This window comes from Pan troglodytes, chromosome 3 (genome assembly GCF_028858775.2).
Source record: "Pan troglodytes isolate AG18354 chromosome 3, NHGRI_mPanTro3-v2.0_pri, whole genome shotgun sequence".
Classification (NCBI taxonomy): Eukaryota; Metazoa; Chordata; class Mammalia; order Primates; family Hominidae; genus Pan; species Pan troglodytes.
Window position 1 is genome coordinate 99,634,041 of NC_072401.2, and position 27,265 is coordinate 99,661,305.

The window sequence follows — 27,265 nt, forward strand, 5'->3', positions numbered from 1 at the left end:
GTAATTTTACCAGTATTATTATGATTTATTTTTTATTTGTCCCACCTGTTCTATATTTATTTTTTCTTTCCATTCTTTTACTCTTTGGAATTAATGAAGTGATTGTTGCTATTTATTTCCCCCTTCCCACTATTTGCTTATTGGTTATATGCTTTTTCTTATTTCATGGGTTATGTTAAAGCAGGGTTTATCAACCATGTTACAAGTGACATTTTGGACTGAATAATTCTTTCTTGGGTTTGGGGAGGGCCATTCTGTGTATATTGTAAGATTTTTAGCAGCATTCATGGATTCTACACATTAGATACCACTAGCACCACTCTCCCTCCCCTAATTATAATAATAAAAAATGTCATTAGACATGAATGAATGTCCCCTGGGGGACAAAATGTCCTCTCTTGGGACCCACTGCTCTAGATCTGGGATGTTCAATATGTTAGCCAGTAGTCACATGTGAGACCTTGACATGTGGTTAGTATAAATTGAGATATGTTATAAAAGGTAAAAAGCTCTAGATTTTGAAAACTTAATATGATTGAAAAAAAACAGAACTTTAGAACACCTCACTTTAACTCTGTTAACTATTCCTTTCCTCTTTTTGTGCTATTGTTGTCAAGGCATTTTTGGTTTGGTTTGGTTTAGTTTTCAGAGACAAAGTCTTACCCTGTTACTCACGCTGGAGTGCAGTGGTGTGATCATAGCTCACTGCAACCTCAAACTTCTGGGCTCAAGCAATCCACTTAAGCCTCCTGAGTAGCTAAAACTACAGACATGCCGCCATGTCTGGCTAATTTTTTCTTTCTTTCTGTTTTTTTTGTTGTTTTTTTTTTTTTGTGTGTGGAAATGGGTGTCTTGCTTTGCTGCCCAGGCTGGTCTCCAGCTCCTGGTCGCAAGAGATCCTCTCACCTAGGTTTCCCAGTTGGATTAGGATTACAGGCATGAACCACCATACCTGACCTCAAGTATTCTAATTCTATAATTATACATGCCATTTGACATTAATAATATTGTTCTATATCGCTAATATTCACCTACATTTGACCTTTTACGTTGCTGTCTTTACTGCTTCCTGAATTTTCATGCTTCCATATGGAATCATTTTCTTTCTGATTGAAGAATTCCCTTTATTATTTTTTACTGCATACCTACTATTGATTAATTCTCTCAATTTTTGTTTTTCTTAAAGTCTTTCATTACAGCTAAGTGAATTTTTACATATGAACATATTCACATAACCACAACCCAGATCATGGAATAGTTTCAGCACTATCAAAGGCTCCCTCACGCCTCTTCTAATGAATACTTCCCCAAAAGGAATACTATCCTGACTTCTATAAACATTAATTAGCTTTGCCTTCTTTTGGCATTCATATAAACAGGCTTATACAGTAGCCTTTTGTGCCTAGTTTCTTTTGTACAACACTATGTCTATGAAATTTGTCCATTTTTGTAGTACCCTTTTGTGCCTAGTTTCTTCTGTACAACACTATGTCTATGAAATTTGTCCATTTTTGTAGCAGGTAGCAGTAGTTTTCTGAATAATATTACATTGTATCAATACACCACAGTTGGTTTTTCCAGTATCACATTGCTGTATCATTGTTCCCAGATGTATGTGATTATAAATAAAGCTGCTATGAACTTTCTTGTACATGTATTTGGTGAACACAAGCACTCAATATACTACGAATAAAATTGCCGGGTCTCATGGTAAACTCCTTAGTAGATACTGCCGAACAATTTCCAAAGTTGTTGTACCAATTTACATTCCCATCAGCAATGGATGAGAGTTCCAGTTTCTCCACATCATCACTTAACAGTTTGGGATAGTAAGGTTTTTTATTCTTAGCTTTTCTGGTGTATAACTGTCTTTTGGAGGATATGTATTGTGAACACATTCTTCTGATTTTTGGCTTTTTTTTTATCCTTGATGTCTTACACTGAACATAAGTACTTCATTTTTAAAAAGTCTAATTTTAAAATTCCTAAATGTAATTTTAAAAAACAGACTTTCTAATTTTTCAAAGTCTGTTTGTTCTGGTTATTATGTTTTGTTTAAGAAATAATGGCTTATCCCAAGATCATTAAGACAGTTTCTTATAACTTAATCTAGAAATCTTATTTAACTTTCACATTTGGGTCTATGATTCATCTTCTTTTAATTTTGAAGGACATTTTCGCTAGTTTGGAATTCTAAGGCATTTGCTTTCATTTGTTTACAGAAGCTATTCTAGTGTTTGTCATTTCCATTATTTCTGTTGAGAAGTCATATTGTTGCTTCCTTAAAAAGACTTTTTCTATCTTTTGGGTGCTTCTAAGATTTTTCTCTGTGTTTGGTTTTCAGCAGTTTGACTGTAATGCTCCTATATATGGTTTTCTTTTAATTTATCCTGAATGGAGTTCATAACCCTTCTAGATTCTGTGACCTGATATCTTCCATAACTTTTAGAATATTTGGGTCAACATCTCTCCAAATATTGCTTCTGCTTATTCTCTTTCCTTTTCTTCTGGGACTCAAATTACATGTACATCAGAATGTGTCACCATGTCCCACAATTTTCTTATGCTGTTTTCCGCATGTCTAACCTCTTTTTCTCACCATAATTCAATCTGGATATTCTTTTCTGTCCTTTCTTCCAGTTTATTTATTCTCTTTTAAACCATGTTTAATCTGCTATTAAGCCCGTTTACCAAATTCTTGTTTGAGTTACTATAATTTTTGCTTCTACAATTTCCACAAAATTTTTAATAGACTCCAGTTTTCTATTGAAATTCCTTATCTTTTCATATTTTTTTCTTGAACATATTAATTGATAGTTATTTTAAAGATCATAGGGCCAGGTGCGTTTGCTCACATATGTAATCCCAAGACTTTGAGAGGCCAAGGTGAGAGGATCCCTTGAGGCCAGAAGTGTGAGACCAGCCTAGGTAACAGAGTGGGACCCTGTCTCTATAAAAAAAATTTAAAAATTAGCTGGGAGTGGTGGTGAGTGTCTGTAATCTCAGCTACTCTGAAAGCTAAGACAGTAGGATTACCTGAGCCCAGGAGGTAGAGGTTGCAGTGAGTCATGATCACACCACTGCACTCCAGCCTGTGTGACAGATCAAGACCTTGTCTCAAAAATAAAAAATAAAAATAAAAGAAGCCCATGTGCAATAAACACAATATGTGGATCTCTATGTGTTTGTTTGCCTGTTTCTTTTGTTGTTTGTTTGTTTTGATACAGAATCTCACTCTGTTGCTCAGGCTGGAGCTCAGTGGCACAATCTCAGTTCACTGCAACCTCTGCCTCCTGGGTTCAAGCGATTCTTCTGCCTCAGCCTCCTGAGTAGCTGGGATTACAGGTGCACACCACCATGCCCGGCCAATTTTGTATTTTTAGTAGAGGCGGGGTTTCACCATGTTGGTCAGGCTGGTCTCGAACTCCTCACCTTGTGATCTGCCCGCCTTGGCCTCCCCAAGTGTTGGGATTACAGGCATGAACCACTGCGCCCGGCCACCTGTTTCTTTTTATATATTTATTTATTTGAGACCACAGGCATGTGCCACCATACTCAGCTAATTTATTTTTTTCAGAGGTGGGGTCTTCCTATGTTGCCCATGCTGGTCTTGAACTCCTGGCTTCAAATGATCCTCCTGCCTCTGCTCCCCAAAGTGCTGGGGTTACAGGTATGAGGCATCGTAACTGGCCGGTTTTTGTTTTTTTCTTGTGATGTCATTTATTCTGTGTCCTGGTATGCCTACAATTTTCTACTAAATATTGGACATTGTGTATGAAAAGTTATAGTAATAACTTGAAGCTTTCAATGATGTTTTCTTTCTCTGGAGATTACTTTTTATTTTTCTGGTAGGCAGTCGAATAGAGCTAGATCACCTGAATATATTCTGTGATTGTACTGATTCAAAGCTAAGTTTCTTTTTTAAAAATTAAACTTAATTTAATTTAATTTTTTTGTAGAGATATGGTCTTGATATGTTGCCCAGGCTGGTCTCAAGCTCCTGGCCTCAGGCAATCCTCCCGCCTCTACATCCCAAAGTGCTGGGATTACAGGCATGAGCCACCATGCCCAGCCTAACAGCTGAGTTTTAGTCTTTGCAATGGCTCTGTATTTTCAGTTTACACCACTCCTAGGATTAACCTTCCATAGGTTTCACTAAAAAATCTGGAGTGTTTACAAGAGTCATTTGCCTTGGATGGATGCTGAACTCCAAATTTTGTCTCCCCAGTATCATAAGACTGATAAAAATTCTGCTTAATGAATCTCTTGGTCAATGCTTTCTGTTTGATTTCTTTTTTTTCTTTCTTTCTTTTTGAGACAGAGTTTCACTCTTGTTGCCCAGGCTGCAGTGCAATGACGTGATCTCGGCTCACTGCAACCTCCACCTCCAGGGTTCAAGTGATTCTCCTGCCTCAGCTTCCTGAGTAGCTGGGATTACAGGCATGCGCCACCATGCCCAGCTAATTTTGTATTTTTAGTAGAGACGGGGTTTCTCCATGTTGGTCAGGCTGGTCTTGACTCCTGACCTCAGGTGGTCCGCCTGCCTCAGCCTCCCAAAGTGCTAGGATTACATGCGTAAGCCACTGTGCCTGGCTTTCTGTTTAATTTCTAATCCCCTCATTCTATACCACCCACAATCAGCAAATTCCTTGAGGGGATAAATAACAAAGACTGTTAGGATCATCTCAATTTCTGTGTCTTCTTTCCAAGATCTTGGTTGATGGGTTCCTAGTTCCCAGTTGCCTAGTTCTCTGATATTTTCAAACCAAATTTTTTTATTTCATTCAGTTTCTTTTAAAGCTGTTGTTGACATTGGGGGTAGGTCTGATAAAAGTTAGTCTATTTGCTTAAAAGAGAATTACCAAGAGGATATCAAGATACCTAGTGTTAGAAACAAATGCTTGTTCCTTGGTGCCAAAAAGAAGAACTAGCGCTCAAAGAATTTTCTCAGCAAGGCAATTTTACTTTCTGCAGAAAGGGTGCTTTTTGGAAGCCTGATTGTCACGAGAGCACCCTGAACAAAGAAAAGCAGAGGTTTTTATTCCTGACGCGTTGGGTCCTTACTGCTGTGTCCTATCTCCATTGGCTGGAGCTGGACTGCGCAATCTAGACTGATCCTGATTAGCTAAAAACTTAAAACTTTCCTAAATAGGCAAATGTGCGACAGAGAACAAGGAAAGGAAGGGGGTTGTTTATGGGAGACTAGGAGAATAATAACATTTCCAAATAAGGAAGGGGCGTAGGCTGTAAGCCAGGAAATGCCTGGGCATGTTCAGATATGTCTGAGCAGGTTATAGGCCAGAGTAAATAACTTGGTTAAAGTACAAGGACATAGAATGTACTTATTCCCTTACTATATGTAACAGCTACACAGGGCTTAGCAAAGAGTTATTAGCAAAAAGCAAGGAAGCTTGAAGGAAGTTAGTTTTTAAAAGAAACTATTATTTCTAACACTTATTATTTATTCTTTAACGAAAAAGGAAACTTTGAAGAGGAACTTTTTACTTTTCACAACAGTGGCAGAGCCTTCTGGGTATAATTGTTCCCAATTGTGCAGTTTATGCAAATAGAGATGACAAAAAATATTTTATTGACCACTTTAGGACAAATTGCTAAAGAGACCACAAAAAATATTGCAGCACAACAAAAGTCTCTAAATTCCTTAGCTTTAATGTTTTAGCAAAACGTATATGTTTTATATAGCTAATTGCTACAAATCTAACTAAAACCAAGATTACAGTAGCTCAATGCATAGAGTTTATAGATAAGTCAACTTTGTAATCCTGCTTTTGGGTTTAGTTTTTTACTCCTGTGTTGCTTAAAAGGTTTTAAGGGTTCATGAGTGCCTGTCCACCTCCATTCCCTTCTAGCCTAGAATGTCTAATTTGCTGTAAATCTTTTAGCTCTAAGTCCCTTGAACTTCCAGGCCACTGAGGGACGGACTGGAACCAGGATAGGTAGCCACACCACCCTGGCAACAATACGGGAAAAAATAAATTTTAGCTGTAGATGCTGCCTCTAGCAAATCTCAGACAAAGGGGGAAAATGAGAAATAAAAATAAAATTCTAATCCCCCAACAGACTGAACAGACGATCTCTTGGCCAAGAAGACACCAGAGTAACCTTGAAAACTGAGTTCTCAGCCATGATAGTATTGGAGGTCAGACACACCTCCTTATACCTTATCTCCCTCATTAACCACCATTAGCCTTTTCTTCCCTAAGGGGTAAACAAAAACCAGCCCTTTCAAAAGGCTGCACCGCTGATCTCAAACAACCTCCTGAGATTGCCCTTCTTTTTTGCTTAAGAGACCACAGACTAAGAAGTGGTTCTGGCCAGTCTTTGAAGAATGTGAGAATGTGTAGTAAGGGATTTTATGTCCTCTGCCTCACTTTTTGACATCACAGGGCGGAAAACTCCACCCTTGAGTTATGCTAACATCGCCATCTTTTAAACATGTTACCCATGAAGATGAATGAAGCTCAACTGCGCATGTGCGTTTCTCCTTTTATAACTATTCATGAGTCCAATAACTTATTGAATATGTATATTCAGCCACCTAGTTCGGCATGAATTCCCGTTCCATTCAGCCACCTAGTTCGGCATGAATTCCCGTTCCCTTTTCCCCTCCCTCCAAGTGTTGGTTTTTGCCTGGAGGCTGTGCATGTTTCCCAGCCTATTAGAATGGCCACCCTGCCAGCTACAATCTTTTATGAGAAATAAAGCTCTCCTTTCAAAATTAAAAACAACAACAAACACAAGATGATTCTGCCTGGTCAGAAGTAAAAAATCTTCCAGACCTATCTCTGTGCAGGATGTCTGTGAAGAAGAGGAAACCAGAAAAGAAGAGCTACTATAGAGATAATGAAAATATGAACTACTAAACTTTCTTCCATTCAGATTTAAAAAAATAGAAAAATAAGAGACACATTTGGAAGGTAGAATTATTAGAATTTAGTGATTGGATATGTAAGAAAGATGTGAAAGAGAGGAGAGAAATCAAAGATGCTTAGATAATAGATAGTGGCCGCACTAGCTGAACAAGGCATGCAGAAAATAAAAAGGGATTAAGAGGGTCACAAGGCCAGGTGCAGTGGCTCACACCTGTAATCCTAGAACTTTGAGAGGCCAAGGTGAGAGGACCACTGGGGCCCGGAGTTCGAGACCAGCCTGGACAACATGGTGAAACCCCGTCTCTATAAAAAATACAAAAAAATAGTTAGGGGTGGTGGCACACGCCTGTAATCCCAGCTATTTGGGAGGCTGAGGTGGGAGTATCGCCTGAGCCTGGGAGGTTGAGGCTGCAGTGAGCCGAGACTGGGCTACTGCACTCCAACCTGGGCAACAGAGTAAGACCCTGTCTCAAAAAAAAAAAAAAAAAAAAAAAAAAAAAAAAAAAAAAAAAAAAAAGAGGGGTTCACAATCAAAAAGGATGTGGTCAAGGGGGAAGGGATAATGAATTCTGGTTTAATCATGCTTAAGGTGTCTGTGGATCTTTAAGCAGAGATGATCATTAAGCAACTGGATTCGGGGGAGAGATTTGGGCTACTGAAACAGAGTTGTAAGTTATCTGAATATAAGTGGTGGTTAAAATTATAAAGTCAGATGCAATCATGCAGGTAGCGTTCTGTAAGTAGAATATGAGAACAAGTCTTGGACACTCCTCTGAGAAACTCAAATATTTAAGAGGAAGGAGGTATATAAATATCAGTTTAGAATCAATCTCAATTAATTATATAGAAAAATGGTAAGTAGTCCAATTTTTAAAAATTATTCCATGAAAAATAATTACTTGGGCATATTAGGTCCTTTATGATGTTTAACAAATTCGTATTTTTATAGGTCCATAAGACAGTCATTAGTCATGTATTTCCACAAAGATGTATGTATCTGGAACATACAGCAGAAACACCAGAAGGATATAAATGAAACAAAGGTAATATACGTAATTTCAGGCTGGAGTTGGTCTGGTATTACTGATTTAGGGAGTAGGCTCCGAAGTACCAGCTGTAGAATCCTACTGCCCACATTTGTAACCTACCTTTTCTACTTCCTAGTTGTGTGATACTAGGGAAGATGCTTAATCTCTCAAAGCTCCAATTTTATTATTTATACAATAAAAATAAAAACAATACCTATTCCATTGGGTTGCTATGACAATGAAATGAAATAATGTGTGTAAAGTTCTTGGCATAGTGTCTGGCATATAATAAACTATCAATAAATATGAAAAGTTATATAGCTTCAGACCAGCTAAATTACACTAAAGTAAAATTAATATGAACATTTAAATCACTATTGAATTCAAGTTTTAAACACCTTTTACCTATGTTTAAATGGCAGAGTAAATCTAGTTGTAATATTTTTCATTCTTTTGATTACCAAAACTGATTCAACCTGGAATGTTTTCTTTCTCTATATGTTGCCCCCCAAAATAAAAATACATGCAAACTTCCCACATAGAAATAAACCGTCTTTTTGTCAAAGTAAATATGTACCTGTGTTCCTTTGCTTGAATTGCTTTTGCACATATAACTAAAGTAATAAATGCCTTCCAAACTAGATAAAAGTTGTATTATCTAAAGTGACTTATTAATGTAAAACTGTATCCTGTATTTACCATGTGTTGGGCTGCAATCAATCATGCTACCTAAAGATCTACATAACTCTCCTTTTTAAATTCCACATCAGTCAAATATTTCTGGGAAATGAATTCTCCTAAACCAAGAACAAAATTTGTATTTGGCCAAGATACCAACTTCACTCTTGAAGTCAGTGATTCTTAATGATTCACAAGGTAAGTGCTTGCTCTTTTATCCAAAGACAATAAGCAAGTTCAATTCAGTACTAACTGAAACATTGACTTTACTTTCTCTTGCCTTTAGAAATCTTTTTAGCATTTTTCATTTCTAATACTGTCTCCATCTGAATGTTCTTAGTTTGAATGTACTAATGCATTCAGAAAACATTCTTTTTTCAATTAATCCATTTTACTTGTGTGCAAGGGAGAGAAGAAAATTGTTTGCTTTATACTCTCATTTTCCTCATATATATATATTTTTTTTCACTGTCTCTTATGGTGATGATCCTTATATTTTACAAATTGGAAACTTTGAAAATGAAATAGTTACCTTGTGCTGTCAAGACTCTTTTTGTTCTAGGTAGTGGAAATATAATACAAATTACTTGTCCCTTAAAAGAAATGTATAGGTCAACTAACTGCAATATGCAGAGACGGTGCTAGCTCAGACACAACTAAATCAAGGGTTTCAAACTACAGTATCATCACCATCATTATTATCATATTTATTGTTCTCTCTGTGCCTCTTTCTCTTACTGTTCTGGGAAGAAGAGGTATTGGTTTTCTTGTTGCTGCTATAATAAATGACCACAACCTTAGTGACTTAAAACAGCAAAAATTTATTCTCTTAAAGTTCCAGAAGTCAAAAGTCCAAAATGAACTTTACAGGGCTAAAACTTGAGATGTGGGCAGGGCTGGTTTCTTCTGGAGGTTCTAGGGGAGAATCTATTTCTTGACTTCTCCATGGTCTAGAGGCTGCCAGCATTTCTTGGTTTGTGGCAGCATCATTCCTGTCTCTGCTTCCATGGTCATGTTGCCTTCAACTAACTCTGATCTCCTATTTCTCTTTTGTCAGGACTCCTATGATTATATCAAGCACACCCCAAATGAAATATCCAGATACTTCAAGACAATCTGTTCATCTCCAGATTCTCAATTTAATCATATCTAAAAAATCTGTTTTATGGTGTAAGGTCACATATTCACAGGTTCTAGGGATTCAGATATCAACATATTTGGGGAGGTGATTATTCAGCCAAACACAGAGGGTCTCTTAGAACACTAACTTTAGCAAAAGTACCTGGAAGAATTCTTATAGGCCCAGCTTGGGTAATCTGCCCATCCCCAAGACAATCACTATGGCCAAGGGGGTGATGTTGATGGTCAGACAGCCTAATTTGCATGACCACTCCTGAAGGATGTAATGAGAATGCTGTGACAACGGTCCCACTGGGTCTATATGTATTTGGAGAGGGATGGCTTTCCAAAGGAAGAGTTGCTATTACCAGAAGAATAAAGAAGGGATTATGAGCAGACTCCCCTCTCCCCTCACCAAAAAAAAAAAAAAAAAAAGCCCACACAAAAAGCAGAGGCACACTACGAATTCCCATTTGAACAACACTGTCAATACTCTTTGGTAATAATAACAGAACTGTTCTTATTTGAAAATTCCGTGTATGAGGATGTACACCTGTCTATATGTTTTTGGTTTGGACCAAAAAAGCAATGAATAAGAATGCGAGATTTAAGGTCAGACAGACCTGGATTTATAGCCTGACTCTACCCTTTCTAGCTGTGTAACATTTTAGACATGTTATTGAAATTTCCTGATTTTCAGATTCCTCACAGGTAAAATAAAGTTGCTTACTATATTGGACACGGATATTTGTCATGTTTTCTGACTACCCAGCATATTTTGAAAACAATTTTACCATACTGGAAAATCCTCAGTCTTTAGAGTCCCGCTTCCACAAAGTAGAATGCAGAAAACTGAATTCTCAGCCTCTCTTACTGCTGGGCCTAGGAATATGACAGTGACTTTGACTTCTCCTATGAGATTCACACATGTAAGGATTTGACAGGTAAGTAACGGAGTTTATGTGGACTGTTTTAAAATCTTGCATACAAGAAGAAGGCTCCAGTCAGAATCCATTTTTCTGGTACGGTGGACAACAATGCTGCCGTCTTGTGGTGGTAGCAACAACACTGTATGCAGTTTAGTTTCTCAGTGATTTCAAGGTCAAGTTCCAGGCACAGATGTGGCCCAGGCAGGGAGTTGAGAGTTGGCAACAACTTCCCTAGTGCTCTGTGGGACAGCAAGAGAAGCAGCAGTTTCCTCTCCGCGCCAACTTTGCCATGTGATTTTCAGAATTGTTCCTAGGAGCTTAACTTCAAGTCTAGCTCTCCAGGCCTCCAAATGCTTCTGTGAGCTAACCAATAGTCTTTTTTTCAAAACTCCCTTTTCTGCTTCATCAGCTAAAGAGAGTTAGCTTCAGTTAAGTAATATTAAGAGTGATGAGGCCGGGCGTGGTGGCTCACAGCTGTAATCCCAGCACTTTGGGAGGCCGAGGCGGGTGGATCACGAGGTCAGGAGATCGAGACCATCCTGGCTAACACGGTGAAACCCCATCTCTACTAAAAATAGAAAAAATTAGCCAGGCGTGGTGGCAGGCGCCTGTAGTCCCAGCTACTTGGGAGGCTGAGGCAGGAGAATGACGTGAACCCAGAAGGCGGAGCTTGCAGTGAGCCGAGGTGACGCCACTGCACTCCAGCCTGGGCGACAGAGCCAGACTCCATCTCAAAAAAAAAAAAAAAAGTGATGACTATATATTTATCTCAGAGACTGATGTTGCAATTAAACAAAATAAGATATTGTTATGCAAAAAAGGACCAATGGCCAGTCAGTACACATACCAGATCTGCTACAGCAAAATTTACTGGGGAAAATTCATGAAGACAGGAGCAATAACAAGCATGCAGTCCCCTGTTGCATTGTAAAGTGGAACACAGAGTGCTAGCATGGTCTAATGTCACATTCTGGGTTAGGGCCCCTAATCCCCGGTGTGCGGACTTTTGCCTGATTGGAAGCATTGGCTCCTACTCTCAGGCGATCAGGGACCAGGATACTATAACAAGATGACATTGCAAAACTTTGGCTCCAGCCCTAGTCTGTGAACTCAGCTTTCATATTTGCAGCAAACATGAGCCCTTCCCCTGGCATAATCAGGAGCCTAAGGGGAGGTCTTATGGTTGACCAGGATTCACTGCCTCGATGTTTGGCTGTGGCCAGTTTTTGGGCAAGTTAATTCTTACCTCCTGGACTGGGTTGAATAGTGTTCCCCCAAAATTCACGTCTACCTGGAGTTTCAGAATGTGTCCTTATTTGAAAATAGGGTCAGGCCAGGCACGGTGGCTCATGCCTGTAATCCCAGCACTTTGGGAGGTCAAGGCAGGTGGATCATGAGGTCAGGAGTTCGAGACCAGCCTGGCCAATATGGTGAAACCCCGTCTCTACTAAAACTACAAGAAAATTAGCTGGGCGTGGTGGCACGCACCTGTAGTCCCAGCTGCTTGGGAGGCTGAGGCAGGAGAATTGCTTGAACCTGGGAGGCAGAGGGTGCAGTAAGCTGAGATCGTGCCACTGCACTCCAGCCTGGGTGACAGAGTGAGACTCTGTCTCAAAAAAAAAAAAAAGAAAAAGAAAAAGAAAAAGAAAATAGGGTCTGTGCAGATGTAATCAACTTATGAATAGGTCACCTGTAGGAGACAGTTTCAACATGCTGACAGCTTACCACCTCAAATGTTGTGTGTCTCTTCTCTGCCTTAGGGTTTTTTCTGGGACTGACTGTGGGAGTCTGCTCCACACAAGTCACTCAAAGCAACAACAATCAATACGAGTTTGAAGTAGATGGATAAATGCCCCAGGCTTTCTAACCTCCCACAGGATAGTTTTAAAGCATTTGAGAGACTCTCTCTCTCTCTCTCTCTCTTTATATATATATATAGACAATGGCCAGACCATATATGAAAATAGAACTCTGACCTACAATCTGTAGCAAGCACCCTAGGAAATCATACCATATCTACAGAAAGCTAGGATATTATCTGTAAGTCAGATTTGTAGGAAGTCAGACCACTATCTCCAGAAATCAGTCCAGTAAGTCAAGCAATAATCCCTATAACAATTGGCCCAAAATGGCCAGGACTCGATTAATAACTGACAGCTTCCCTAATTTTTGTCCCTGCTTCCAAATTAGGACCAGCCAGAGAAAGCCAAATATGCACCCCAATCAATCACACAGAAAGCCCCAAATCTGTTTAGCCTACCTATAGCTTTCTTAAGCCAACAGCTTCAAATCAGGGCATACCTGAAACCTTCTCTTTTTTCCACTATAAAGCTTTCCACTCCTATGCCTGCCTCTACCAAACACAAGTGATGAGTCTCTACCAAAACACAAGTGATGATGCCTGACTCTCTTGCTATATCAAGGTCTGAATATATGCTTTGTCTGTTCTCATTTGGTCTTCATTTATTTCCATATATGGCGTACACACTTTCTCTGGGGATCCCAACAAAATTAAGCCCCAGTTGCCCACTACTGTACTTTGCTCATTCATGCACCTTTTATTGGCTTTCCCTGCTTCTCTATCTCAGTTTGGTTTCCTCAATTTCCCTGCCATGAGGAATTATCTCCTGAATATACCATCTGCACCTAAGCTCTTGTTTCAGGGTCTGTTTTTGAGGAAATACAATGAAAATAGACCATATTAATGGAAGCACAATTTTAAGAATATTATATATTAACCTTGAATATTTCCCATAAAAAGAGGCATTTAAAACTAAAATTCCAAAGTGACTGCATCAACCATTGTTTTCTTCTAGTCAAAATATTAAAATACTGAATATTACTTTTTAAATGTTGGGATTATTCCAATGGCTTTCTATGCCATTAATGTATTTGGCATATGTTTTTTATTTTCTAAAAAATGTTGGCAAAATTCCCTAAAGGGAATAGTCATTTAAATTTTTTTTTAATTTTTGTTTATCCCACATGTTAAATATGAGTTCTAAATTTCTTTTCAAAGAATCAATATATCAGTATGTTCAGTTCTTTGCCTTCTACTTTTAAACTTAACTTCCACATAAAGCAACCTTTTTTGATTACCTGCTCCACCCTGACTCATTTCAATCACCTGCCCCACCTTGACTCATTCCGATTACCTGCTACCTGCTCTGCCCTAACTCATTCTCTACTCTGCATAACCATTTTTCCCGCCAAACAATGCACCCCATCACTCTCTTTAAATTAGCCAGTTGGAATTAGTTTAGCCTGTGCGGCCTAACCCGAGCCAATAGGGGAATGACACAGCAGCAGGGGCCACGTGCGTCAGGCATAAGGACTCCTTCCCTCCCTTGTCCAAGTGTGCGCTCACCATTGCTCCATCTGTAAGGGTGCACCCTTCTATAGAAGGACCTTGCCTTGCTGAGAATTAAAAGAAAATTTTATATTCAAGTGCTATTTCTTTTGCGGCACCGAAACTTTATTTATAACACACAGGTAAAGGTTTAATGTGTGACTGTACTAAAAATAGGACTGAAATTTGAGAATGCATTTAAAGGAGAAACAATAATATTCAATAATATTCTACTGGTTAGAATATAGCTTATAAGAAAAGCTAATTACATTTACAGAGTAGTTGAAAATCTTGGACTTAGAATATGTGAATGATATTCATTTGAATAAATTAAGAGAATTGAAGCATCTTTCTTGCAAAGTGATCCAGTTACATTTAGTGAGGGAATATTCATGTTTAGGCTCAGTGTCTCTGGAAACCTAAAAAAACTAGAGCACATTTGCCCTGCAGGCTCTAACTTGGAAATTCAATTACGATTTATTGATAAAAAGACTGCACCAGTGAAAATATATTATCCTAATTTAGGAATCAATAAGCATTTCTGTGATTTTTATGCACTACAAATTATATACTGTAATTTATGCCTATCTGATGTCCAAGTATGTTGGTAAATGAGATGCCTAAAACAACATGTGGAGTTAGAATATAAATATGTTAATGCTAAAAAAAGGTGGCATTTGTATTCTAACCATAACAGAGCTTATGTGGACTGTTTTAAAAACTTGTGCACTAGGCCCATTACAGTTTCATAGTGTCCCTTCTGTCTGTCATCTTTTACACCTGGCTGATCCTCCCACACACCATAAAGACAAAGTGAAAGCACCAAGAGAAGTTTTAGGCAATTACCTCCACACATTTCCATTTCTCTCTCTCGAAACTCTCATCTCCGTCTGGCCTGCTCTGATTTTTGATGGCCTGCATGTGTAATAGAGTTCCAAGTGAGGCTGAATTTAGAATGCTGAGTGACAAGCTGGCAGCATGTACTGCTTTACGTACCTGTAGCCTGTCCTCTTGGAGATTTTCTCTCTTTTGCTCTTAGTTGTGTAATGTTAGGCACCTGTTCTCTTGGGGGGAAGTCTCATAACCTGATGTTTGTCAAGATTTCTTGGTATGCAGAGCTTGCCTCTAGGGTACGGTGTGGAAAATTTGCATACTAATGAAGGAGCCACTTGGGGAAAAAAATGAGTCAAGATCTGAACAACTAACTTCTCTTTTGAGGTTTAACGTCGTTAGAAAATTTCTGACAGATTGAGGTGGTTCTGCTCAAGATTTTTAATTGGGAAATGGCATCAAAGGTTTTGAAATAGAAGTCTCCCTCAGTGCTTTGGGCTTAAGACCCATCCAACTCATGAACCTAGCCATCCAGAATAAGCAGTTTTGGTTAAAGCACATGTGAGAAGTGGGAAGTTCCTAAGCTACTTCAATTCCTAAGAAACTAGCACATGGTCAGTTTTGGAGATCCAAGGCTAAACGTGTGTCTGTATAAACTTGAAACCAAGCTATAGTATAACTGTACAGTGCTGAAGAGATCTGAACAAAGAAAGGATATCATTGCAGCAGTAATAAATAGGCGTTCCTTAGACTACAAAACAAGTGCTTGGTAGAAAAACCAAGTACAATAACAGAAAACCTCTGATGCTAAAGGCTTTCATATAATTTTCAGTTCTTCTTCTTCACTTCTTTTTATGAATAGTTTTTTGTGGGGAGGCCACAGTAGGCAGACATTGACGTTTCTGCAAATACAAGAATGAGATTGCTAATAGATATAGACCAAACTGGTAAATAAAAGTTGTGGTTTCCAGCTCTGCTGAGTTTTAGAGTTTCAGCAGACTCCCTGTATTCTTGTGTCTCTGAGTATAAGCTGCATATATTGCAAAACTTAGATAAGAGTTCTGTTGATTCCATGCTAGCATAAAAATTGAGCAGAAAAATAGAGTTAATTTATTTTTTAAAAATCCACATAACTCGAAGTATTAGAAAACAAAATAAATTAAAACATAGAAATCAGTATGTATATTTACAATGTAGCCTGGTTTGGCCAGGTGCAGTGGCTCACACCTGTAATCCCAGCACTTTGGGAAGCCAAGGTGGGTGGATCACCTGAGGTCAGGAGTTCGAGACCAGCCTGACCAACACGGAGAACCCGCATCTCTACTAAAAATATAAAATTAGCCGGGCATGGTGGCGCATTCCTGTAATCCCAGCTACTCAGGAGGCAGAGACCGGAGAATCGCTTGAAACTGGGAGGTGGAGGTTGCGTTGATCCAAGATCACGCCATCGCACTCCAGCCTGGGCAACAAGAGCGAAACTGCGTCTCAAAAAAAAACCCAAAACACAACAATGTAGCCTGTTTTACAAGTCTGAAAGTATTTCGGTGGCCAGTAGGAAGTTGGCTAACTGGGAAAGATGCTGAGATACAAGATTGGCTGAATGGTAAGATAAGGCATTCTTAGTTTTGGAATGGGGAACTGGGAAGTAAGATGAGATCTAGACCAAAAAAAAAAAAAAATCAAATATAGCCAGAGACGTATACTGATGTCTTAACTCTGTGCTTTTAAATCAGTTTCACACTTCTATTCCATATGTGCCTGGTACCCAGTTTAAAAAAAAGAAAAAAAAAACACCCTCTGGACAAAAATGTGTTGGAAAATAAAATGAAAGAAAGCATCCCATTTACAAAATCAGATTTCATAATTAAAATACTTAGGAGTAAAAATTGAGAATCTACTTGGAGAAAAAATTAGGGAATTTTTAAAACTTTAAATAAATGGAGATATGCTTTGATCTGGTATAGAAAGACCAATCTTATAAACATGAAAATTCTCCCAAAGTTTAATAAGTTGATTCAGTGTAATCCCTAACAAAATTCCAAAGAGTTGTCTTCTCTTATTTTTTGATTTGCAAAAATAATACTAGAGCTCACCTATAAAAATAAATGTGTGAATAGAGACAGAAAATTTCTTAAAAAGAAAATTAATATGGGGAAAATATTTCTATCAGGTATTAATATGTGTAAAGCTTTAATATTAATGAATGTTATTAATAGCCAAAGAACAGACATATTTGTGAAACTAAAGCATTCAGAAGTAAGCCCAAAAACAAATAGGAATTCAGTGCATTAATAAATATATCTCCTTAAATTACTGAGAGAAAATCAGTTGTTCAACAGACCAATATTGAAAAACTGGGCATGAATCCCAGATATGTAAATATTGATTGTAAAAATGAAATAATAAGAGAACTTAAAGAAAAAACAGAGAATTTTTTTTTTACAACCTTAGACTAGGAGGCTTTTAACAGGAAGACTGAAAATCCGAAGTCACTAAGGAATAGTTTACATTTGACTGCATGAAAACTAAGATCTCCTGTAAGACTAAGTGCCTGTAAGAAAAAGAGAATCTTACTACAAAGACAAAATACAACAAACCACCTGAAGAAAACATTATCTGCAACATATGACAATAAAATCTTAATTTCTTTAATATACAAATAAGACTTGCTAATCAATAAGAAAAAAGGCAATCAAATAGACAAAATAAATGGCATGGTCTATAGACCTGTAGATCAATTTAAAATACTTACTTCACTAAGAAATGATGCAGGCACAGAAAAAGTCTCCTTCATGAGTCTTAATTCTAGTAGGAAGGCTAACAGTTAGCTGGTGAATACTTGTATAGCCATACTAGTTGCTTATGACTTGTGCTTACTCTTATTGGTCAATGCCCACGCCCCTTTTAGTTGTTAAATATTTTAGGTATCGTCACTGCCGGCAGAGTGTAGGCAGACAATAAACCAATAAGAATGTATAGCAGAGTTTCTCAACCTCTGCAGTGTTGACATTTAAGAATGGATAATTCTTTGTGTGAGAGGCTGTCCTGTGCATTGTAGGATGTTTAACAGCATCCCTGGTCTCTACCCACTAGATGCCCATGGTAGCAATCACCCTCACCACTTGTGAAAACCAAACATATTTTTAGATATTGCCAAATACCTCTCTCCCTGTTGACAACCACTGATATATGGATAACATTTCAGGTAGAGTGTTATGAAGAAGAATAAAGGTGGGTGAGAAGAGACAGAATGAGGGAGGCATAGGCAACTTTCAGTGGGATGGTAAGGTAAGAACTCTCTGAAAAGTTGGCACCGAGCAGTGAGCTGAAGTGAGTGAGCCACGCTGCTACAGAGGGAAAAGAATTCCAGGCAGAGGGAACATCAAAAGCAAAGAACCTGAGACATGAACATGTCTGACATGCTTGATGAATAGTAAGAAAACCAGTAAAGTTGGAGCAGAGGGAAAAGGAGTGGGATTGAAAGATAAGGTCAGAGAGGACGTCAGGAGCCAGTCATTTAGGGTCTTGTAGAACACAGTAAGAACTATGAACATTACTTTCGATAAAATGGAAAACCATAGGAGGGTTTTGAGAGAAGATGGATGTGGTCTATCTTATTCCTCTATTTTAAAAAAGAAATAAAAATAGCTGAGAATCTTATTAAAAAATAATCAACCAGTTGCAATTAATTTGAAAGACTTTTAAAAATTGATATACCACCTTTCTCACTTAGGACATTAGCAAAGAATTGGAAGTTGAAATACCCAGTCATGGGGAAACTTTCGGGAAATAGGCACATTCCTCTGCATTAATGGATGTAAATTGGTACAATTTCTTTGAAGGACAAGTTGTCAATCTCTATCTCTCTCTCTCTCTCTCTATCTATCTATCTATCTATCATCTATCTAGTTTTTTTGTTGTTATTGATGAGGTCTCACTCCGTCACCAATGCTGGAGTGCAGTAGTGTGATCACGGCTCACTGCAGCCTCAACTTCTCCGGGTTCAGGTTGTTCTCCTACCTCAGCCTCCCAAGTAGCTGGAACTATAGTCATGTGCCACCATGCCTGGCTAATTTTTGTATTTTTTGTAGAGAGAGGGTTTCACTATGTTGCCCAGGCTAGTTTCAAATTCCTGGCCTCAAACCATCCCCCCGACCTTGGCCACCAAAAGTGCTGGCATTAATGGCATCAGCCACCCCAGGCCCAGACAATTTTTTTTCTCTGAAGCAGGATCTCACTCCAGCTCAGGCTGGAATGCAGTGGTGTGATCATGGCTCACTGCAGCTGCAACCTCCTGGGCTCAAGCAATCCTTCCACCTTAGCCTCCTGAGTAGCTGGGACTATAGGCATGCAACACCATACCTGGCTAATTTTTTATTTTCTGTAGAGACAGGGTCTCACTATGTTGCCTAGGCTGGTCTTGAACTCCTGGGTTTAAGAAATCCTCCCACCTTGGCCTCCCAAGTGTTGAGATTACAGGCATGAGCCACCACAGCAGGCCTGTTAGAATTTAAAATTTTAAGTGTTAAAATGGACACAGTAGGCCAGCAGGGCACAGAGGTTCATGCCCAATCCCAGCACTTTGGGAGGCCAAGGTAGGAGGATAATTTGAGCCCAGGAGGTGGAGGTTGCAGTGAGCCAAGATCCAGCCACTGCATTCCAGCCCAGGTGACAGAGCAGGACCCTGTCTTAAAAAAAAAAAAAATTGATACAGTAATTACATTTAAAAGGAACTTATACAGATACACTCACACAAATGTGCAAAATATATATATAATTATTTATTGCAACATTGAAAGCAAAAATTGCAATTAGCTCAGTGTTCACTAATATTGAACTGGTTGTAGAAATTACAGCAAATCTATATAATAGAAATGGTTCAGTAATCAAGAACTTTAAATCTATATAGGCTGATATGGAATTCTCCAAAAAAAAATTGTTAAAGAAAATAAAGCTTGGTACAAAAGCAGCTTATAGCATGATTCCATTGTTATTTAAAAGAATTTAAAAGGCACATGGATGTTTGCTTTAAGGATATTCAACGTCTTTATATCTGGTTTCAATTAACTGGTTTGTTCCCTATAATTTTCATTGACCATAATAAAAAATGATTAGTAATGAATGCTCCATTTTGTTTGGATTTTGATTCTCAGGACTATGCTTATTTTGTAGATTTTTATTGGGGAACTTTTCGTTGGTTTTTTTTTTTTTTTGTTCTGTTTTTTGTTTTGTTTGTTTGTTGAGGTATTACCTGACTTACATTTACACTTTAATATAACTTCATCATAAATATAATAATTTTTAAAGTAAAAATTCCATATTTCCATGTGGATAGAAAATTCCTGGGAGGATATGTAAGAAACTAGTAACAATGATTTGCAGAGTGGATGTAGAAGTGAGACGGGGGTGGGGGACTTCACATTTTATTTCATAGCTCTATGTACTTGTTTAATTTTTATCATGTGCATATTTTCTATAAAATTAATAATTTAAATTAAAACAAGAGAATCTTTCTGAATACCAGTGCCATCTTATAAGTGATCCCTACACTAGTGGCCCTGAACTTTTGTCCCCAGGCCTGTCTCCTATTCCTGGCCTAGGATTATCTCTTGAAAAGGACAACAAATTTGGTTTTCTTGGTTTTTATTTTCAGTTCTCTGAGACTCCACTTGCTTTCACTCTGGCTCCTGTTCCTCCTACTTCAGGTAACCATTGCATAATCTAACCTATAGTCCATCTGTCTGCTTAACTAGCACCCAAACCTGGCCTTCCATAAAAGGGAGTAAGAAAAAACTTTCATAAAACTGCCCAATACAGGCAACACTATCATGCAGAAAATGCTACTGTAATATTTTATGGAAATAGACTTCATTAAGATGCTCAATAACTGCATTACATCCAATTTAGAATTGGTGGTAGTTGTCACGTTTTTGTTTTTGTTTTTGTGTTTGTTTTTGTTTTTGAGACAGGGTCTCTTTCTCTCACCCAGGCTGGAGTATAGTAGTATAAACATACCTAATTGTAGCCTTGATGTCCTGGGCTCAAGTGATCCTCCTGCCTCAGCCTCCTGTGTAGCTGGGATTACAGGTGCATGCAACCATGTCTGGCTAATTTTTAAAATTTTTTTGTAGAGACAGGGTCTCACTTTGTTGCCCAGGCCAGTCTTGAACTCCTGAGCTCAAGAGATCCTCCCACCTCAGCCCTAAAGTGCTAGGATTACAAGTGTTAGCCACTGTGCCAGGCCATGTTTTTGTTGTGGAATGGTAATATTATTATGGATTTTATATGCTTTAAGGCTGTGTGAGCAGATGCACGCTTAGTTCAGATTTACGCCATATAACATGCATTATTGCAAAATAGTAGCTGAAGTTGGTAATTTTTTTCTTACTGGTCTTCAATGGGCCCATTTTTGGTGCAACCCTGGTCAGAGAATATATGGGAATGTTGTTTCGCATAGACTTGGGGTCATATGTAGTTTGCAAGGGAGAGTTTCTTATCTGTCTCTTACCCACCCCTCATTCCCATGGTTGGTTTTCTCTCACCATTTTTATACACTACTTTCCTGACCATTACTTCCACCTCCTAAGTCTAGCGTGAGTACTTTTCATCTCTGCTACTGTGATAGGTTACCCTGAGTTGTTAACACGTAGCCAATAATAAATGATGACATTCCCGACATTTTCACAAGGAATAAAACAATGTATATAGGTGTACATGTCAATTTTTGATGTCCAAACTCATTTCATGCTTTTTCTAACCTTTATTTTTTGCCATTATTTCTAACATCTATTTCTGGGCAAAGTTTTCTAGATGAAAACTTCCTGATTTGTTGACATTTTCTGGTTGAATAACTGCCAGATTCTCATTTGGCCTTTATACTTCATTCAGCTCCAAGTGGATAAACACTAACAAGGAAAGAAAACAGATATTCAGAACCAGCCTAACTAACATACGGGTTTTTTTTTTCCTACTCTGCCAATGTCACTAGTATTATTGCAGCTTCAATTAATAAATGTGGATTGTTGCAGCCAAAACACAATTATTATTTTTCCAGCAATTGTATTAAAACAGTATTAAAATGATTATTCAGGCACCCGACTCTTTAAGGACAGATGGGATTCTATATAACTGTCTGAAAAGCTAATTTGGCAAAATGATATTTGTTATTTTAATTACAGAATTGGAGAGGTATTACCATGGAAAACAAATTCTCCATTTGGCTGAGTCCAGAGCTTTCAAGAAGGAAAAGATTGCTATGGTGATCATTATTGTGGTTTGCTGGCTATCCTCAGATAATAGCATTCCAGATGAGCAAGGCACCTAGTGATCAGCAATTTTTGCCTTCGGTTTTTGAACATTTGGGCAGACCTTAGCAATGCCTTCTCTACTCCATGATCTGCTCTTTCATTATTTCCTTCTATTGCGGAATCCTGTTTTGCCTGAGTATGCCCAGGTTCTTCATAGAATTCTCCTACCTTTTATACTTTTTAAATGTTAAAAATTAAAAATGTTAAAAAATAATAAATAAAATAAAATATGTTAATGGACCTGAACAGATAGGTGACTAATACATGTTGTATTCCTCCAGCAAATATCTTAACTTCAGATAATGTGTTAGCTCCCTATTTTGTCAATTTTGTAAGTGTGAAGTTTCATTTATTAAGTAATGAATGAAATCCACTATGAGTAACATTTCATACATAATAAACCTCACTATTAATATAGAAAGTATGGATTATTAGCAACAGAATATTAATTAATACTCAATTAGCCTGGAGTCTCTCTGAGCCTACTCTGGCTCAGGATGCTGCCTGATAAAAAAAAAAAAAAAAGAAAAAAAAACTTCAGCTAGAAGGACTGCAAATATTTTTTCATGTGAAGACCTGTTTTCATCTGAGATGTAAAAGGAAAAGACTGAAATTTTACTGGTTAGTATAATGATTATTGGAAAGTGACAATAATGCTTTCAAAATTATGATTAGATGAGAAATCAAAATGTTTTTAATGTTTTTAAAATAAGGGGTTTTTTTTTAGACGGGCTGTCACTCTGTTGCCCAAGCTGAAGTGCAGTGGCATGATCATGGCTCACTGCAACCTCAACTTTCCGGGCTCAGGTGATCATCCCACCTCAGCCTCCGTAGTAGCTGGGGCTACAGGTGTGTGCCATCACACCGGGCTAATTTTTGTGGGTTTTTTTGTTTTGTTTTGTTTTTGAGACGGAGTCTCTCACTGTCACTTGGGCTGGAGTGCAATGGTGCGATCTTGGCTCACTACAACCTCTGCCTCCTGGGTTCAAGCAATTCTCCTTGCCTCAGCCTCCCAAGTAGCTGGGTTTACAGGCGTCCATCACCACGCCCAGCTAATTTTTTTGTATTTTTAGTAGAGACGGGGTTTCACTATGTTGGCCAGGCTGGTCTCGAACTCCTGACCTTGTGATCTGCCTGCCTCAGCCTCCCAAAGTGCTGGGATTACAGGTGTGAGCCACCGCACCCAGCCAATTTTTGTATTTTTTTAGATGGGGTTTTACCATGTTGGTTAGCCTGGTCTTGAACTCCTGGATTGAAGCAATCCTCCCACCTCACCCTCCCAAAGTGCAAGGATTACAGGTATGAGCCATCACACCTGGCCTAAAAATAAGTTCTTAAAATTAAGCTACAATATGCAATTTGGATGGGAAGTTTCTTGAAATCTAATTTATTTTTTTTTTTTTTGAGATGGAGTCTGGCTCTGTCGCCCAGGCTGGAGTGCAGTGGTGCAATCTCGGCTCACTGCAAGCTCCACCTCCCAGGTTCACGCCATTCTCTGCCTCAGCCTCCTGAGTAGCTGGGACTAGGCGCCTGCCACCACACCCAGCTGATTTTTTGTATTTTTAGTAGAGACGGGGTTTCTCCGTGTTAGCCAGGACGGTCTTGATCTCCTGACCTCGTGATACACCCGCCTCGGCCTCCCAAAGTGCTGGGATTACAGGCATGAGCCACCGCATCCAGCCTTGAAATCTAATTTTAATTAATGTTTTGTCATCACTATATTTTGTGATCAAATGAAATAATTGATGTGGCCAGGCACAGTTACACACACGTGTAATCCCAGCTACAGTGAGGCTGAGTGAGCTATGATTGTGCCACTGAACTCCAGCCTGGGCAACAGAGCCAGACCTTGTCTCTAAAAATAATAATAATAATAATCGATTACTACTAATAAATATGTAACTGTCAGTTTTTTGCTTCTTTAATAACTATATCATATTATCAGCTCTCACAAAGAACAATTACTTTCATTACATTGTTTTCTTTTCAAATGTCTTTATAAAACGGGTTCTCTAAAGCTATAAATGAATAAATAATTTTAAGCCAGGTCTTCTTTCTTAACTCAGGTATGTTCTTTTTAGAACTTCCTTTGAAGGGATGACAGGCCAAAAGATGGAAATGGGAAGCAATAGAGGGAAATCAAAATTTCACTGCTGCTATTTAACCTTATTGTGAAGTCAATTCACCAACTTCAAAAGAACAGTGATAGGAACTGGCAAAAAAAAAAAGAGATCAGACAGAATAAGTAAACAGGTTTGAATGAAAGACTGAGAAACTTGGATTTAATTCTACAAGTAAAAGGAAGTCAGTGAGAGTTTCTGACCAGAGAACTGACACAATAAAAAAATTATTTTTGCAAAGATTAATCTGCAACTCTGTCATGAATAAACAGGAGTCAAGAGATGGAAACAAAATTAATATAGGAATCTGATTATAGTTATTCTAGCCAGAGGTCCTGAACACCTGGAGTAAAGTGGTTATTATGCAGAAGGCAGATAGTATTTAAGGAATGTTATAAAGAAGGAATGGGCAAAGCTTTTGGACTGATTGATATGGGTAACAAATGATAGGGACAGACAAAAAGGACTCCCTGATTCTGGGCTTATTAGGGTAGCAAAGTCAACAAATATTTTTTATGTAAGGACATCTTTTTAAGAAATTCATAGCCACCTACAAGATCATAGTCGTAATTTAAAAATCCAATGATGGAGAAAAATATTTAACAAATAATTGCTATTAACTCAATAATGCTTTTAGTTGAATATATATTTATAAATAACATCCGCTATATGTCTGTTCACACTGTGCACTGTTTGACTCTTCTGCATATTGACACTGATATAAATGTCAATTATAGCACAACCTAGAGTTGTGCAGTGTACAACCTACCCTACTGCACACAGTAGTCATGGATTGTAGCATCTATATATCTCTGAAAACAGTTGAGCAAAACTTATGGAAACCCCACTTATTCAGTCCTCAGATATTATCTAGTTCAAGATGACTTCAGGGATGTTTTCTAAAGACTCTATAATTCACAAGGGACAGTCATCTATATATCAGATAACAATAAGAGGAGGAAAAACAAGAGGACTATATTGCTGTGAACAGTGATGGGAAAGTTCATAGAAAGAAGAGTTCTTCTTCCCTACAAAATCCCTGAGCCTCTCTGCTTTCTAAGATAAAGTAGGGGCTAAGAATGATCTACTCTACTATATTAGTTTCCTAGGGTTGCTGTAACATTACCACAAACCTGGTGGCTTAAAACAACATAAATTTATTTTCTTACAGTTTTGGAGGCTAGAATTCCAAAACCAAGGTGTCAACAGGCCATGTCTCTTCTGGAGGTTCTAGGGAAGAACCCTTGCTTGCCTCTCCCAGCTTCTGGTGACTTTCAGCAATCCATGGCATTCTTTGGCTTGTAGCTGCATCACTCCAATCTCTGCCTTCCTCTTTACATAGGTTTCTTCTCTGTGTCTTTATGCATCTTCACCTTTTCTTATAAAATCACCTATCATTGGATTTAGGACCCATCCTAATCCAGTATGATCTGGTCTTGGGATCCTTCACTAATTACATCTGTAAAGACCCTTTCAAATAAAGTTACATTTTGAGGTTCTGGGTGAACACAAATGTGGGGGGAACATTATCCAATCTACTACATATATCTATGTGAAAAACCTAAATATTTTGCAGGCCATGCTCTCAAGTCTTTTAAAGAAAATGCTACCTCTTACAGTTGCTGAGTTTTACAAAGGTAAAGATGCAATATGTTCAGATTCTAAAGCTCAAATAAAAAAATAACAGCCTCAAGACCACAATGGGTGTGGGTTACAGCAAAAATGCTTTGGTTGAACAAAGCAGCACAGGACATCAAAGAAAAGTCAATGTCTCCAAGCTCCTGCTTTAACCTCTTGAGAACATAGCCTTCCCTTGAGTAATGACTTTCACATTCATTGTTTTGACATACTTTTTCCTACTTGTGATAAAGTCCTGCTTTTATTTCATTATGAAAGAAGAAAATGAAGGAAAGAAGATAGGATACAATTCCATGGGCATGTTATCTGACTCCTTTCATAAAACAAAAACCTTTTATTTTGTTGTTAATTGATGTTTAAATTGTACAGTTAGTTATTATCTTGATTTTTCCTTTCTTAATCTAGTTTTGTATATTCATTCATTGAAGCATAATTGGAATATTTTATCTAAAACATTATGATTGTTTATTAATATAGAATAGAATAGGTGAGACTTAAAATATTAGTTTATAATTCTTTTTGAAGTTTGTATAGAATGGTGAATTTTTAAAAATTCATCACGATGTTTTTTCCTAACATGAATTATTTATCGTTTGCATAAAAAAGAGGTAATTTTATAAAACTATCTTTCTTATTATTCTTTGTTGCTTTCACATTTTCACATAGCAAATTAAAGGAAAAATTACATTATTGCAGGAATTCAGTAACCTTTTCCTAAATAAGTTTAAATTTGTTCTGCTACCTATATTAAATAATAACAGAGGAGATACGTTTCACCAGAATACTAGGGGCGGTTGGCAAAGAGATGGGTGAAACTGTGCCCCTGCTATTAAAGGACTGAACAAACTAGTGGTAAAGAAATAATTATAGGCTGGGTACAGTGGCTCACGCCTGTAATCTCAGCACTTCGGGAGGCCAAGGAGGGAGGATTACTTGAGGCCAGGTATTTGAGACCAGCCTGGGCAACATAGCAACACCTGTCTCTACAAAAAATTTTTAGGAAAATTAGCCAAGGCCAGGTGCAGTGGCTCATGCCTGTAATCCCAGCACTTTGGGAGGCCAAGGCGGGTGTATCACCTGAGGTCGGGAGTTTGAGACCAGCCTGACCAACATGGAGAAACCCCATCTCTACTAAAAATACAAAATTAGCCGGGCGTGGTAGCACATGCCTGTAATCCCAGCTACTTGGGAGGATGAGGCAGGCAAATCGCTTGAACCTGGGAGGCAGAGGTTGCTGTGAGCCGAGATCTTGCCATTGCACTCCAACCTGGGCAACAAGAGCGAAACTCGGTCTCAAAAAAAAAACCAAAAACAACAACAACAACAACAACAACAAATTAGCCAGGCATGGTGGCACATGCCTGTAATCCCAG